The sequence below is a fragment of the Equus quagga genome, chromosome 12, assembly GCF_021613505.1.
Source record: "Equus quagga isolate Etosha38 chromosome 12, UCLA_HA_Equagga_1.0, whole genome shotgun sequence".
NCBI classification, from domain to species: Eukaryota; Metazoa; Chordata; class Mammalia; order Perissodactyla; family Equidae; genus Equus; species Equus quagga.
The window spans coordinates 61362655-61375795 of NC_060278.1; the positions used below are offsets into that span (position 1 = coordinate 61362655).

The 13141-nt window shown below is 44.5% G+C and overlaps 1 protein-coding gene across 12 annotated transcripts in view; it reads left to right on the forward strand.

The window, feature by feature from the left end:
- The window catches only part of PPP1R12B (protein phosphatase 1 regulatory subunit 12B), a 201808-nt gene that overhangs the window by 139914 nt on the left and 48753 nt on the right, over window positions 1-13141 (forward strand). The gene's annotated exons all lie outside the window — the stretch shown is intronic.

The following is a 13141-nucleotide window of genomic DNA, read 5'->3' on the forward strand; positions in this document are numbered from 1 at the left end:
AGAAGCAGGCAGGCACAGAGAAGCACTCAAGATAGAACCCAGACCCAAACCACTTCTGGGCAAGCACTCCGGAACTGGGCTACCTAGGAGGGAAGAGAACCCAGAGCTGTGGACTAGGGTCTGATTCTAGGCCGGCATCTTCTCTGGTCCAAGCTGAGGTGGCTCAAGACTACCCCACAGAGAGAAGTGCTCGTGGTTTAAAAGCTGTCCTGGCAGTTGAGTCCTCAAAACACCACAAAGAAGCCATAAAATTTAAGGCCATGAAAAGCAGTCAGGAGGCCCAGCAAATGAGAGAATTTATGCCTGAGAGAAAAGACAGGAGAACAATTTAAAGAGGGTTTTAAAATGTTAAAATTCTCAACATACAGAAGAAGTTAGATTTCACAAAACAAGAATAACAGGTAATGAAACAAGAACAGAAGGGTGTGAGAGAACCACTTAGAAATCTTGGAAGTGAAAGATATAATATTGAAATGAAAAGATACAATATTTACGTAAAATAACAGATTGTGCAGCATGCTTTTTACAGCTTAAGAGAAAATTAGTGAATTGGAAAATAGAGTGGAGAAAAATCTTTCAGAATGCACTTTAGAGAGAGAATTAGAAAAAATGAAGGAGAAGACATGAAAGATATCCTGAGGAGCTCTAACATACATCTGCTGGGATTTACAAAAAAAAAAGGAGAAAAGAGAAAGAATGAAAAAGAGGCACTAATCATACTAAAAATTGCAACCAAGAATTTTTCCAGAAATGAAGGTGGGAGTCCTCAAAATAGGAAACCTCACCATGTGTAAAGCAGGATAAATAAACCCATAACTAATAATAATTTCCATAGTGAAATTATAGGGCATTAATGATATAGAGGAAATTTTAAATGCTGAATAATGGTATAGGTAACCCACAAAAGAATGGTGGTCAAATTGGCAGTGGGCTCTGACAACAGTGGATACCGGAAGACGGAGGAGGACCTTCAGAGAGCCGTGGGGGAAGGCAGTTACAAACCTGCAGCTCTGGGCAGGGATCTGCACCCCCAACAAGAGGAACATACAGGCATTTTCAGATACACGGGAGCTGACTTCTCAACCCACAGAGCTCTGCTGATGAAAGAACTAAAGGATGTTCCTCAGCAAAAAGAAAAATAAATGCAGAAAAAAGTGAAACACAGGAAATGTGTTAAAATATGATAAGAAAGCTAATAGTTAGTGTTATGTTTAAAAAACTGGATCCAAAATTCCAGCAGTACTAATGTGGTTAAAAGGTGTGAAAGTGTGCTGTGGTCCTTGTTTGAGTGGACAAGATACTGGTTAACTCTCTACACTTTTAAAGAGAAAATAGAATTAAATAAGTGTGTTAAATGTAAGAATGCCACTAAAGTGATAGAAATAGGAAAATAGAAAGTACAATTCCTAAATCAGTAGAGGAAAATAGGTGATTTTAAGAATTCATTCACTCCGTCCAATAAAGTCAGGAAAGGAGATGAGAAGCAGAACAGAAGACACAGTGATGCGGAAAGACAAATAAGTTGTGTGGGTGGTGATGACGTACACTCAGCCACAGAGCCAGAGACACTCATATCAGGTCATTCTGCTGTCTTCAGAATGATGCCAAAGCAGGGAAAATATATGCAAATACAAACAGAAAGCTGCCATGGCAGCTAATGTTAATATTCATTGAAAGATAATTGTAAGCAAAAAGCATCAAATGACAGGAAGAGATTTCTTACTTGTGAAAAAGGAAGAATTTGCAAAGAAGGTAAAAATAATGGACTGTAGACACTGAAAATATGGTCTCAAAATTTGTAAAACAAAAACTGACAGAATTGGGGCTGGCCTGGTGGCCCAGCGGTTAAGTTCACACGTTCTGCTTCTCGGCGGCCAGGGGTTCGCCAGTTCATATCCCAGGTGCGGACATGGCACTGCTTGGCAAGCCACGCTGTGGTAGGCATCCCACATATAAAGTAGAGGAAGATGGGCATGGAAGTTGCTCAGGGCCAGTCTTCCTCAGCAAAAAGAGGAGAATTGGCAGTAGTTAGCTCAGGGCTAATCTTCCTCAAAAAAAAAAAAAACCTGACAGAATAACAAAGAAAATAGTGCAACAGTCAGAGTTGCAGATTTTAACACATCCCTCAGAAATGAATATGTCTAACATAAAAATACTTCAGGACATAAAGGATTTGAACAACATAATTAACCAGCTTGATCCAAGAGGTATAAAATGCACATGGAATGTGTATATCATGAGGACCACACTTAATTAAAAACCAACACTCGTTCACTCATCAGGTATTTACTGAGTGCCTGATATTATATTTGCCATACGTTGTTCTCGGCACTCGGAATATGAGTCAACAAGACGGACAAAGATCCTGGCCATGTGAACTTACGTTCTAGCAGGGAGTAGAGGAGGAGGCAGACAATAAACAGTAAACGTAATAAAGATAGGACGTGTCAGACACTGATGGGAACGGTTTGAAACGAAAGGGTCGGCTGACGAGGGCTGGGTGGAGAGAAAACAGGCTGTGGTACCCAGCAGGGCGTCTGAGTAAATCTTGTTGACAGACGGAGCTTTGAACACAGACTTGAAGAAGCTAAGGGAGTCCTCAAAGGTGTGTGGAGGAAGAGCATTCCAGGTAGAGGGAGCAGCTAGCGCAAGGTCACATGGTGGGACAGAAGTGGCGCATAACAGGGATTGTGGAGGAGAGCCCTAGGAAGGAGAGTCGGGGCGTGTGGGTGGAGGTGTGGTAGCCTTTGTCGTTTACTCTGAGCTCAGTGAGGAACCACTGTGGGGTTCTGAGTAGAGGAGGGACGTGATCTGGCTTCGGTTTTAGGAACACTCCGGCTGCTGTGTGGAGATTGGACTTGGGAGACTATTACAGTGATCAGGCAAGAGATGGTGGGGGCTGCGTCACGTGGTGGCAGTGGAGGTGTCAAGAGGTGATGGGATTCTGGATATGTAGGATGTAGGGAAAGAGGAGTCTGGGATGACTCCCAGGTCTCTGGCCTGAGCAGTTGGAAAGGTAGTTGCCATTAACTGCCGTGGGGAAGTCTGTAGATGAAGCAGGCTGGGGAGGAAAAGCAGGAATCCAGTTTGGGATATGCTGGGTTTGAGGTGCCTATTTGCTACCTAACTAGAAAATTGGTAGTTAGATCTGTTGCAACCAAGGAACATTTAGATGGTATTTAAAGCCATGAGACTGTATGAGACAATGGGAAGGCAATATAGAAAGAGAAGAGGATCAAGGACTAAACCCTGGGCCACTCCGACGTGGAGAGTTTGGGGAGAATAGGAGGTACCAGCCAGAGGGGCAGGAGGAAACCAAGAAGTGTGTGGTGTCCTTTCTAGTGTGAATGAAAAAACGATTAAGAAGGAAATAGTTATCAACTTTGTTAAATGTTGCTGATAGGTCAAGGAAGATAAAGACCAAGAACTGGCCATTGATTTTGTCAACATGAAGGTCAGTGGTGACCTTGATAAGAGTAGTTTTGATGAAATAATGGGACAGAAAGGTTGATTGGAGTGTTTTTAAGACACAATGGGGGAGAGAAATTAGAAACATTGAGAAAAGTCATTTTTTTAAAGCAAGTTTTTTCAGCAAAGGAGGGCAAAGAAATGGAATGACAGCTTACAGGAGATACAGAGTCAAGAGAAAGATGTTTTTAAATGGGAGAAATAGGTGCATGTTGGCTGATGGGAATGCTCTAGGAGAGAGCAAAAAAACAAATTATGACGTAGGAGGAAGAATAGAGAGCTGCTGGAGTGAGGTCCTGGAGTAGGCAAGAGGGAACGGGATGTAGGGCACGAGTTGAAAGACTGACTTCAAACAGAAGCAGGTTAAGTTCATCGATGGCAAGCGGTGGGTAAATGTGGTGACGGGAGTCTGGAAGTTCTCTTCCAGTTGCTTCAGTTTTCTCAGTGCAGTAGAAAGCAAGATCAGCAGCCAAGAAAGACCATGAGGAAGGAAGTCTTGGGTGTTTGAGTTGGAAGGCAAGGGGATGAAATGGTTGTCTATGAAAGCGGGTGGACTAGTGAAGTACCTGAGTGCCTGGCAGTATTAAGAGTCCACTAAGGTTCAAAGTAATGAATTTAAATTGAGAACAATGAGCGTGGTTGTGTATTTTTTTTCCCAACCACTCTCAGTGGCACAGGCCCATGTGTGGAGTAGGCAGAAAATGGAATTGACCCAAGGTTGTAGTTTTGCTGAGTACTATGAAGGGAGAGAGGGGAAAGAGAGTAATGAAGGTGATGGACCATGGAATTTAGGCTGGATAGGAGGGATGGGGATGAAGGACATCAGGGACCTGAGAGACAGTGGGATTCCATCAGGTCGAAGGCTAGTTCAGGGTCACTACTGAGAGCGAGTGAGCTGGGAAGGTAGGATGTGGTGATGGAAAATCGAGATCAGAGAGGTGTCACAGCTCTTTGTAATGGCAGTGAAGAAGATAATGGGCCAAGAAAAGAATGCTTTGAAAACTAAAAACTCCCTTCTAAATACTGCACTGGTTAAGGAGATATTATAATAAGAATTACAAAATATTTAGAATGGAACAACAATGAAATTACTTCACATTAGGTGTTGTAGGAGTAGCTAAAGAGAGAAATCTATAACCTTAAACGCATGGTTAAGGTTGAAAATATTTGAAAATGAGAAAGAATGAAATTAAATGAGCTAAACTTTCAAACTCAAGAAGCTAGGAGAAGAACAGTATGGCCAAATGAAGTAGAAAGGATGAAATAAAATAAAGATAAAAGTAGAAATTAGCCAACAGAAAACCACACAGCAGGAGAGATGGTTGGTAATAACAGAAGTTGGATCTTTGAAAAGATGTATAAAATACAACAGACCTTTGACACGCTGACCAGGGGGAAAAAAACAGTTGGTATGAACAGTGATCGGAAGGGAAAGGGGGACAAAATTACAAGTAAAACAGATGTTAAAACTCATAAGACAGGGCCGGCACAGTGGTTAAGTGCGCACGTTCCGCTTTGGCGGCGCAGGGTTCGCCGGTTCAGATCCCGGGTGTGGACATGGCAGTGCTTGTCAAGCCATGCTGTGGCAGGCGTCCCACGTATAAAGTAGAGGAAGATGGGCACGGATGTTAACTCAGGGCCAGTCTTCCTCAGCAAAAAGAGGAGGATTGGCAGCAGATGTTAGCTCAGGGCTAAATCTTCCTCAAAAAAAAAAAATCATAGGACAGTATTTTGAACAACATTACGCCAATAAGAGTAAAAACTTAGTTTAAGTGGTTACTCTTCTGGGAAAATAGAAAATATCAAAATGACTCAAGAAGAAATAGGAAAAAGAAAAGCCCAACAGCCATTAAAGAAAATTTAATGATAATTTGAACCACCACCATCCCAACCTCTGGCCAAAGACACCAGGGCTAGACTAGCTTGAGGAGAAATGTTATCAAACCTTCAAGGAACAAGTATAAGAATACTTGTCATTTACAAACTGTTTCAGAGAATATAAAGAAGGAAACCAGAATCCACACTAAATTGTCTTGCTTCCAACTTGTTTAGGGACAACGAAAGGAAGCTAAGAAGTGGAGCAGGAAAAACAAGCAGAAAGTCTGAATATTTCTCACCAAAAGCAGCAGAGCAGCAGAGACGTTTGCCTAATTAGGCTGCAGGTCTCGCAGGTGGGGCGTCAGACTCCTGCGGTTAACACACACTCACTGTGCCCTTAGAGTTTACGTTCCAGTTGTAGTGATGTTTTGGATACTGTCACTCAGCCTGTGTTAGAACCAATAGCGTGTATTTGTGAGATGGCTGGGTCATCAACAGTCTGTGGCATGGAGAAGGTACTTATGTTTTGGTTTGTTTGCTTAAATATGTGCTAACTATTTGGCTCTGACCCTAACTGCAGTAACACGTTGTTGTCAGTGCCTGGATGGCCCAGATGGTGACACTACATGCGGCCTCACACACTCGGGGATTCAGACAGCGGCCTCGCGCACTCGGGGATTCAGATAGCAGTTCCTCCAGGCCCTTTCTGTGCCTGGCCAACAGTCCGTGGTTTTGTGTGCACCAGGCAGTCAGTCCTCATGGAGCTTAGTTCTTTCCCCTGTTGCCTGCTAAACAACAGGCTCCAGGAATCTAGTTAATTTGACCCCCACGTTGGTCCCATTTGCCATTCCTCATGACCCTCGCCGGTGTTTCTCTTCCACTGCAGCAGTGCTTGCCTCAACGTCATTGTGTCTGTGTGGAATTACGTTGGCCTTGTAATGTGGGAACCACAGGGGTGACAGGACCGGCGCCTCGTGCTCTGGGCATTGTTTCTGCCTCCCCCCGGCTGGCTGAAGGAGCTGTGTTACTGAGTTATACTGTGATGTGGGGGTGACAGGACCGGTGCCTCGTGCTCTGGGCGTTGTTTCTGCCTCCCCCCGGCTGGCTGAAGGGGCTGTGTTACTGAGTTATACTGTGATGTGGGGTTGAAATGCATTCCCCATTACAGAGTACACAGACTGCTCTTTACCTGCCATGGACAAAAATAACCTGGACAAAAATAGTACTCTGCCTATGAAATGTTTTTTCTTTCAACTTTTTTCTAAGGATTGGCTTTTTGGGGTATCTCCTGTATCTTAGGCACAGGGAGAAACTTTTGTGTCCTCTTCAGAGCTATAGCTGTATTTTTTAGGAAGAACCAAAGTGTAAACCTCCCGTGGCAGAACCCTAGTGGAGGGGCAAACTGATGTCCAGTGGAAGTGAGAAAGGCAGAAGAAGGAGAAGTTGGATAGTGGGAGGCTTCACTTGGCACCAAAGAAAATAATTTGCACATCACAGAAGCAAGAGGCTTAGAGGCTAAGCCTGGTAGTGCAGTGGCGTCCTTCACCTTCAGCTGTTCTAAAGCATTTTTAACTGAGAACGTGGGCAGGAAGCGTACATAGGTGGCACGTGGACAGACACGTCCGCTCCGTGTCAGCAGTGTCTGTGAGGCCGAGAGAGTGCGAGCCAGTCCAGTGCAGACAGGAAGGTTCTTCGCAGGCGCTTCCAGATCGGCTCTGAGAAGAGTAGGTGCTGAGTTTCAGATGACATTTTCAGTGATAAGGAGGGAGTATTCTTAGTAAACCCAGATGAATGGGGCAGCCTTGACTTCTAGACCAACTGTAAAGTCAGGATTATGAAGACTAGTTAAAGAATTTAAATTTCTATGTGAACCTGCTTTTCTTAGTATGGGCCTTTTTCCTTAAAACTCTGCAGGAACTAATAATGGGAAATAATTGTTCCTTTTCTTACCACCTGATGGAGCATTCAGCTAAATTTATAGGCTTTAAAGAAAATTACTAAAATATTAAAAAAGTAAATCAAGTTGATGACAGTTAAACTTGAACCTAAAGTAGAATTTCTGAATCTTTGTATTTATAATTTTTTTTTGTAGGCTTCCACTACTCATAGTTTGTGACGGTTCTCCAATTTTATAACTTTAAATTGTAGGTTTCATCTTCAGGAAGCTCGCTGTTACCAAATATTTGAGCCTAAATTTCGGGCATGTTGCCACCAGATGGTAGTATGTTTGCCTGACATATTAGGTTACAAGCACAGCCAGAATATCATAAAGATCTTTATGCACTAAACAGACTTATTTATTTTAAAAGTCACTCTAAAATATAGTTATTATATGGTGTTATCAGCATCATTCTCCTTGACTTTTTTTTTTTTTAAAGATTGGCACCTGAGCTAACATCTGTTGCCAGTCTTTTCTTTTTCTTCTTCGCCCCAAAGCCCCCCAGTACGTAGTTGTGTATTCTAGTTGTAGGTCCTTCTGGCTCTGCTGTGTGGGACACTGCCTAAGCATGGCCTGACGAGCGGTACCATGTCCGTGCCCAGGATCCGAACCAGCAAAACCCTGGGCTGCTGAAGCAGAGCGTGCAGAGCAGAACTTAACCACTCGGCCACAGGGCCAGCCCTCCTTGACTTTTTTAAACAACGTTTTTTAAACAACTTGACTTAACTGAATATTTATAGTTTTAACAAAAGTTTCTCGTGTCATACTCTTTTCAAGCTACTTCTCCAGTGTTTAACCAGCCATGTAACCTATAGAGAGAGCTCTTTTGGCTTCTTTTAAGCTAATCAGAAAAGATCTAATTTGGAGCCCGCCCCATGGCCAAGTGGTTGAGTTTGCATTCTCTGTTTCGGTGACCAGGGGTTTCGCCAGTTCGGGTCCTGGGTGCAGACCTAGCATTGCTCATCAGGCCATGCTGAGGCAGCGTCCCATGTAGCAGAACCAGAAGGACCTACAACTATGTATTGGGGGTTTTGGGGAGAAGAAAAAAAAAAGATTGGCAATAGATGTTAGCTCAGGTGCCAATCTTTAAAACAACAACAACAAAAAGAAAGCATTGAGAATACATACCTGCTTCTTCAAAAAAAGGATCTAATTTGCCCCGTCAGTGCTTCTGATCAGTTCAAGCATTCTTTCTCATCAGGGCACTGTGAGCATCTTGGCGGAGTAATGCTGCATCATGTGGGCCTGTCTGGCGCATGCTAGAACGTCCTACAGAATGCCGATGGCACTCTCCGGTGACTGTGAGAACGGTGTCCCCGTGTGTTTCCAGACGCCCCTGTAGGAAGTGTTGCCCCCACGCCCCTCCGCCCTGGAAGACCTCTGCTCAGGCTCTCATCTGCTCCTTCCTGCTTCACTGCTGCTTCTCTCCTGTGTGGCCTACAAAGAGAGAGGGAGTGGGAAAAGCTGCACAAGTTATTCCCATGAAATGGAGGTAGCTTTCCACTTCTGTTTGCCTTTTTTAGCTGTTGCTAAATTTAAATTTAATTGCAAAACACGAAACCCATAAACTAACTGTGGGACAGGTTTACAGAGTGATTTTCTTAAAGGGCCTGTACAGTCCCTCAGCCTGGAGTGAGTTTCTGAGAGTTAAGCTTTCGTGACCCTGGGACGTGGTCATTTAAGTACTGAGAGCAAGACTAGGAACCTTTTGGAGACAAGTGAGTGTCGGTGAGCTCTGCGCTGGGCAGCTTGCAGGCCCGTCTGGCCTGGCCGCTCTGTGACTGCCTGCCCCTCAGAAGGGCACGGTCCTCCCCCACCCCAGCAACCCACCAGGGTACAGACGGGCCTTTTAGGGGATGTGTTTTCTTGGTCTGGTTTTTGGCTTTTATTGCTTTTTCATAAAGAACACATGTCAGAAGCCCTTTATTGAATGGAAAGAATTGCAGGGCTTCCCTCTGCTCTGCGTTTCCGTACATGTGGAATGAAGGCCGACTCTTCACTCTGGAATGATTCATTTCAAAGGAGAAGTTGAGGGTAAAAGATTCATTTTGTGGTAAAATCCCTAATATGTCCACCTCGGGAGCATCTGTACAGGAGTCCTCGTTAAACGTGAGTTACCTTCATTGGTCCGCCCCGTCCCCAAAGCAGGGGGACGATTTTCACATCACATAAATTAAAGCAGGATCAAGCTGGGAAAATGGGAAGAGAAAGGAGGTAAGTGACAAAGAGCATCCTGCTTCCTTCAGAACTAACTTCTCACACACCCCCCGCCCCCAAAGAACGCTGTGGCCCCTCTGGGTGCTCAGTAATAAAAAAAACCATATAAAACACGGATAGCAAATGAAACTGTGATGGAGGCTGCTCTTCCGTCTTGGCCGTGTGCTGCTGCTGGTCCCCTTTGCAAACAGCTTGTTTGTCTAGCGTGAGATTGGAAGTCACTTAAACGAGCATATGGAGGGCGAGAGCCTGATGCTTGGTTGCAGCAGTATGGAGCCCTCACTCTGCAGCCATAGAAGTCTTGAGATTTCCTGTAATCTCTTTGAAGACAGGAATCGTATCTTAAAGAACTTTGCATGTCCCTACTGGCACATAGCTTAGAGGGAGCACTTAGTTGTGTTAGATGGATTGATGGAAGAAAAAGTTGGTTGATGATTAAAAATAATTGGGGCTGGCCCTGTGGCCTAGTGGTTAAGTTCACACGCTCCGCTTTGGTGGCCCAGGGTTTTGCTGGTTGAGATCCTGGGCGCAGACATGGCACCGCTCATCAAGCCACGCTGAGACTGCGTCGCACATGCCACAACTAGAAGGACCCACAACTAAAAATACACAACTGTGTACTGGGGAGCTTTGGGGACAAAAAGGAAAAATAAAATCTTTTTTAAAAAATAAATAAATAAATAAAATATTTCCTTTGGTCCTTATTTTCATAAGTAGCCCTGAAAATGATTGCTGTGTTCCAACCTCTTAGTTACAAAAGGAGGAACAAGGATCTTGAATAATTTATAGTTCTTAATTGTTTAATCCTTAACTCGCTGCCTTCTTCCCTAAATCTGAACTAAAATACTATATATTGTGACTACTCAGAAGTCTATAAACTAAGCTACCAAAAAAGCTGATTTGTGGGAAGCAGCAGCAGAATTTTTGAAACACTAGGTAATGTCTACCAAACTGTTGACAGTCTCCTTTGGGCCTTGAGGACCTTGTGGTTTGGGAGCCATGCTCACCTTCCAAAAGGACCTTTCCCTGCTCTTGCGGTATCTGATGAAATGGGCAGGGACTGGTAAGGGGTTCTTTGGGCACTATGCCAAAGGTAGAATCTTAGAGATGGCAATTCTGGATGACTGAGCATCAAGTTTGGGGCCACTTCAGGAAAGTCTAGGCCTAAAGTTTCTGGCTAAAGTCATACAACATTTATTTATTGATGTAAACATGTCTTAACCTAGGCTCATTTCTGACATTCACAAGTGCTAATAGAAAGGGTCTTTCTTTCTTTTGTTTTTTTTTCCCCTGGCGAGGAAGATCGGCCCTGAGCTAACATGTTGCCAATCTTCCTCTTTTTGCTTGAGGAAGATTGTCGCTGAGCTAACATCTGTGCCAGTCTTCCTCTATTTTGTATGTAGGATGCCATGTCAGCATGGCTTGGTGAGTGGTGTGTAGGTCTATGCCTGGGATCCAAACCCACGAACCCTGGGCCTCTGAAGTGGAGCGCACGAACTTAACCACTACACCACCCACCGGGCTGGCCCTGAGAGGGTCTTTTCTGACCCCTTCAGCCAGCAGCACTCCAGAGTTTTATTCTGCTTTCCTGTGTTCTTTTTTGTAACAAAAAAAACTTGAGAAGTGTAGATGGGAACCGTGTGAGATTATGAACTTTACTTTTAAAAGCGATGAGACTTGGCGTGATTGTAGCATGGTAGAGTAAAGCCTCTCTGGGCTTTGCAGTCAGTGGAATTGGGAGAGCCATCTTCAGCAGCTGTTGGCAGTTGAGGACAGTTTGGTGGGTGCCTCCGCCCGGTCCTGGGCACGCATCTGTTTGTGTTCTCCCCTCGGGAATGAAAACAGGTAGTGTGCTGTGAACCAAGGGCCAGTGATGCCCTGTGCGTGCACGTTCTCTCCTCCCTCGTGTGCTCTTCTCTCCTGCTCAAAATCTTCGCTAGGTGCGGTTTTTTTAAAAGATGTTTTTTAATCACTTTGATCTATCCTGGGTAAGTACCAGGACCCATTCTGCAGGCTGGGGGTCGTTGTTGAATGGCGAATACAGCAAGCAGAAATAACCAAAGTGTTTTTTCTATGAACTTAATAATTATATCGTGTTTGGCCAAAATGTAATATGCTTACAAATTCTACAGCCTGGGGCAGCTACAGTCCCCTCTTCATGTGGTCGTAAACCACAAACAAAAAAGATCTGGCGATCTTAGATTGTCAGTCTGTTGGAGAGAAAGGGGCACTGTGTTCTTCACTTAGAAAGAAAGAGTTGGAATTCCCAGCTCCTTTCTCGAGATGATAGTAGGGCTGTCCTGCTCCTTTTAGTTGGAGCATTCAGTGCCATTCGAGGTGTCTCCGGTCATGCCACAGCAGGGGTTTGCAGGGTGCTTCGGGGTAGTCTGAAAGGCGGTGTGGTGAATCTGGTGGTCTCACAGACACGAGAGATGGTTCTGGGAATTGCATCAACACATGGAGGGAATAAAAACTCCTTCCCTCCTAGAGAGAACAGATTGGTGGCTACCAGGGGAGAGGAGGGGTGAGGGGTGGGCACAGGGGATGGCGTGGTGCACCTGCAACACGACTGACAATCAGTAATGTACAACTGAAATTTTACAAGTTTGTAACCTATCATTAACTCAATAAAAAAAATTTAAAAAAAGAAAAAAGAAAAAACTCATTCCCTCCTGACTTGTGGTGGTGTTTGTCCACCAGATCCGAATCTTGTTCAGTAAGTAGTGATTTCTTGCGTGTGTGCAGGCAGGCAGAGCGCGTCTCCTTTGCCAGTGTGGACCTCAGGGGTGAGATGACTGTCCTGTCATGTCAGAGCAGAAGCTGCTGCTGCTCTCCTCGCCGGCGAAGGGCTTGCACTGGCTCTGTGCTCTTGGCTTTCAAACGATGTGGACGGTGACCCACCGTAAGACATCCATTGTACGCTGTGACTCGGCATACGTCTGAGTGTATCCTGTACGACTGGAGCAGTGCTTCACGGAAGCGTTCTCTTCCTTTACCGTGTGTAACGCACGCTCACACTTGCTCTTCCGCTTCCCTTTCTGTTGGTCTGGTTGTGGCCGTATGAGTGATTCAGGACTCCTCGAGAGTCTCAGGCCACGGTCACTGTGCCTCCGCCCCAATGATTACCCACTGCCATTAACAAACTTACATCTGTCATGAGACTGTCTTTCAGAAACTCTCAGAATTAGAAGTTACCTCATTTGCCCCCCTTTCCCACCCCAGGAAGATGAAAGAAAAGGTTTTTTTTAACTTTTTATTTTGAGACAATTTCAAACTTACAGAAATGTTTCAAGAATGGTACACAGAACTCCTGTATACCCTTCACCCAGAGACTACGTGCAGACTTCACCATTGTCTAGTAATGTCCTTTGTAGCAGAAGAATGCACCCCAGGGTCACCGTTATACCTGGTTCCCAAGTATGTCTGGGCTCTCCTTGACTTTCATGACCTTGATATTTTTTAAAATAACAGGCCTGTCATGTATGTCCCTCAGTTTGGGTCCAGTGTTTCCTCATAAGTAGACCCAGTTTTTACCATAATGTCACAGAAGTGACACTTTGCTCTTCTCGTTGTGCTGGCAGTGTTGGCTTGTCGTCACTTGATTAAGATGGTGTCTGCCAGGGTTCTACTCCGTAAGGTTCCTTGTCCTCCTTTGTGACTAATAAATATTTTGTGAGGCGATAGTTTGAGATTATGTAA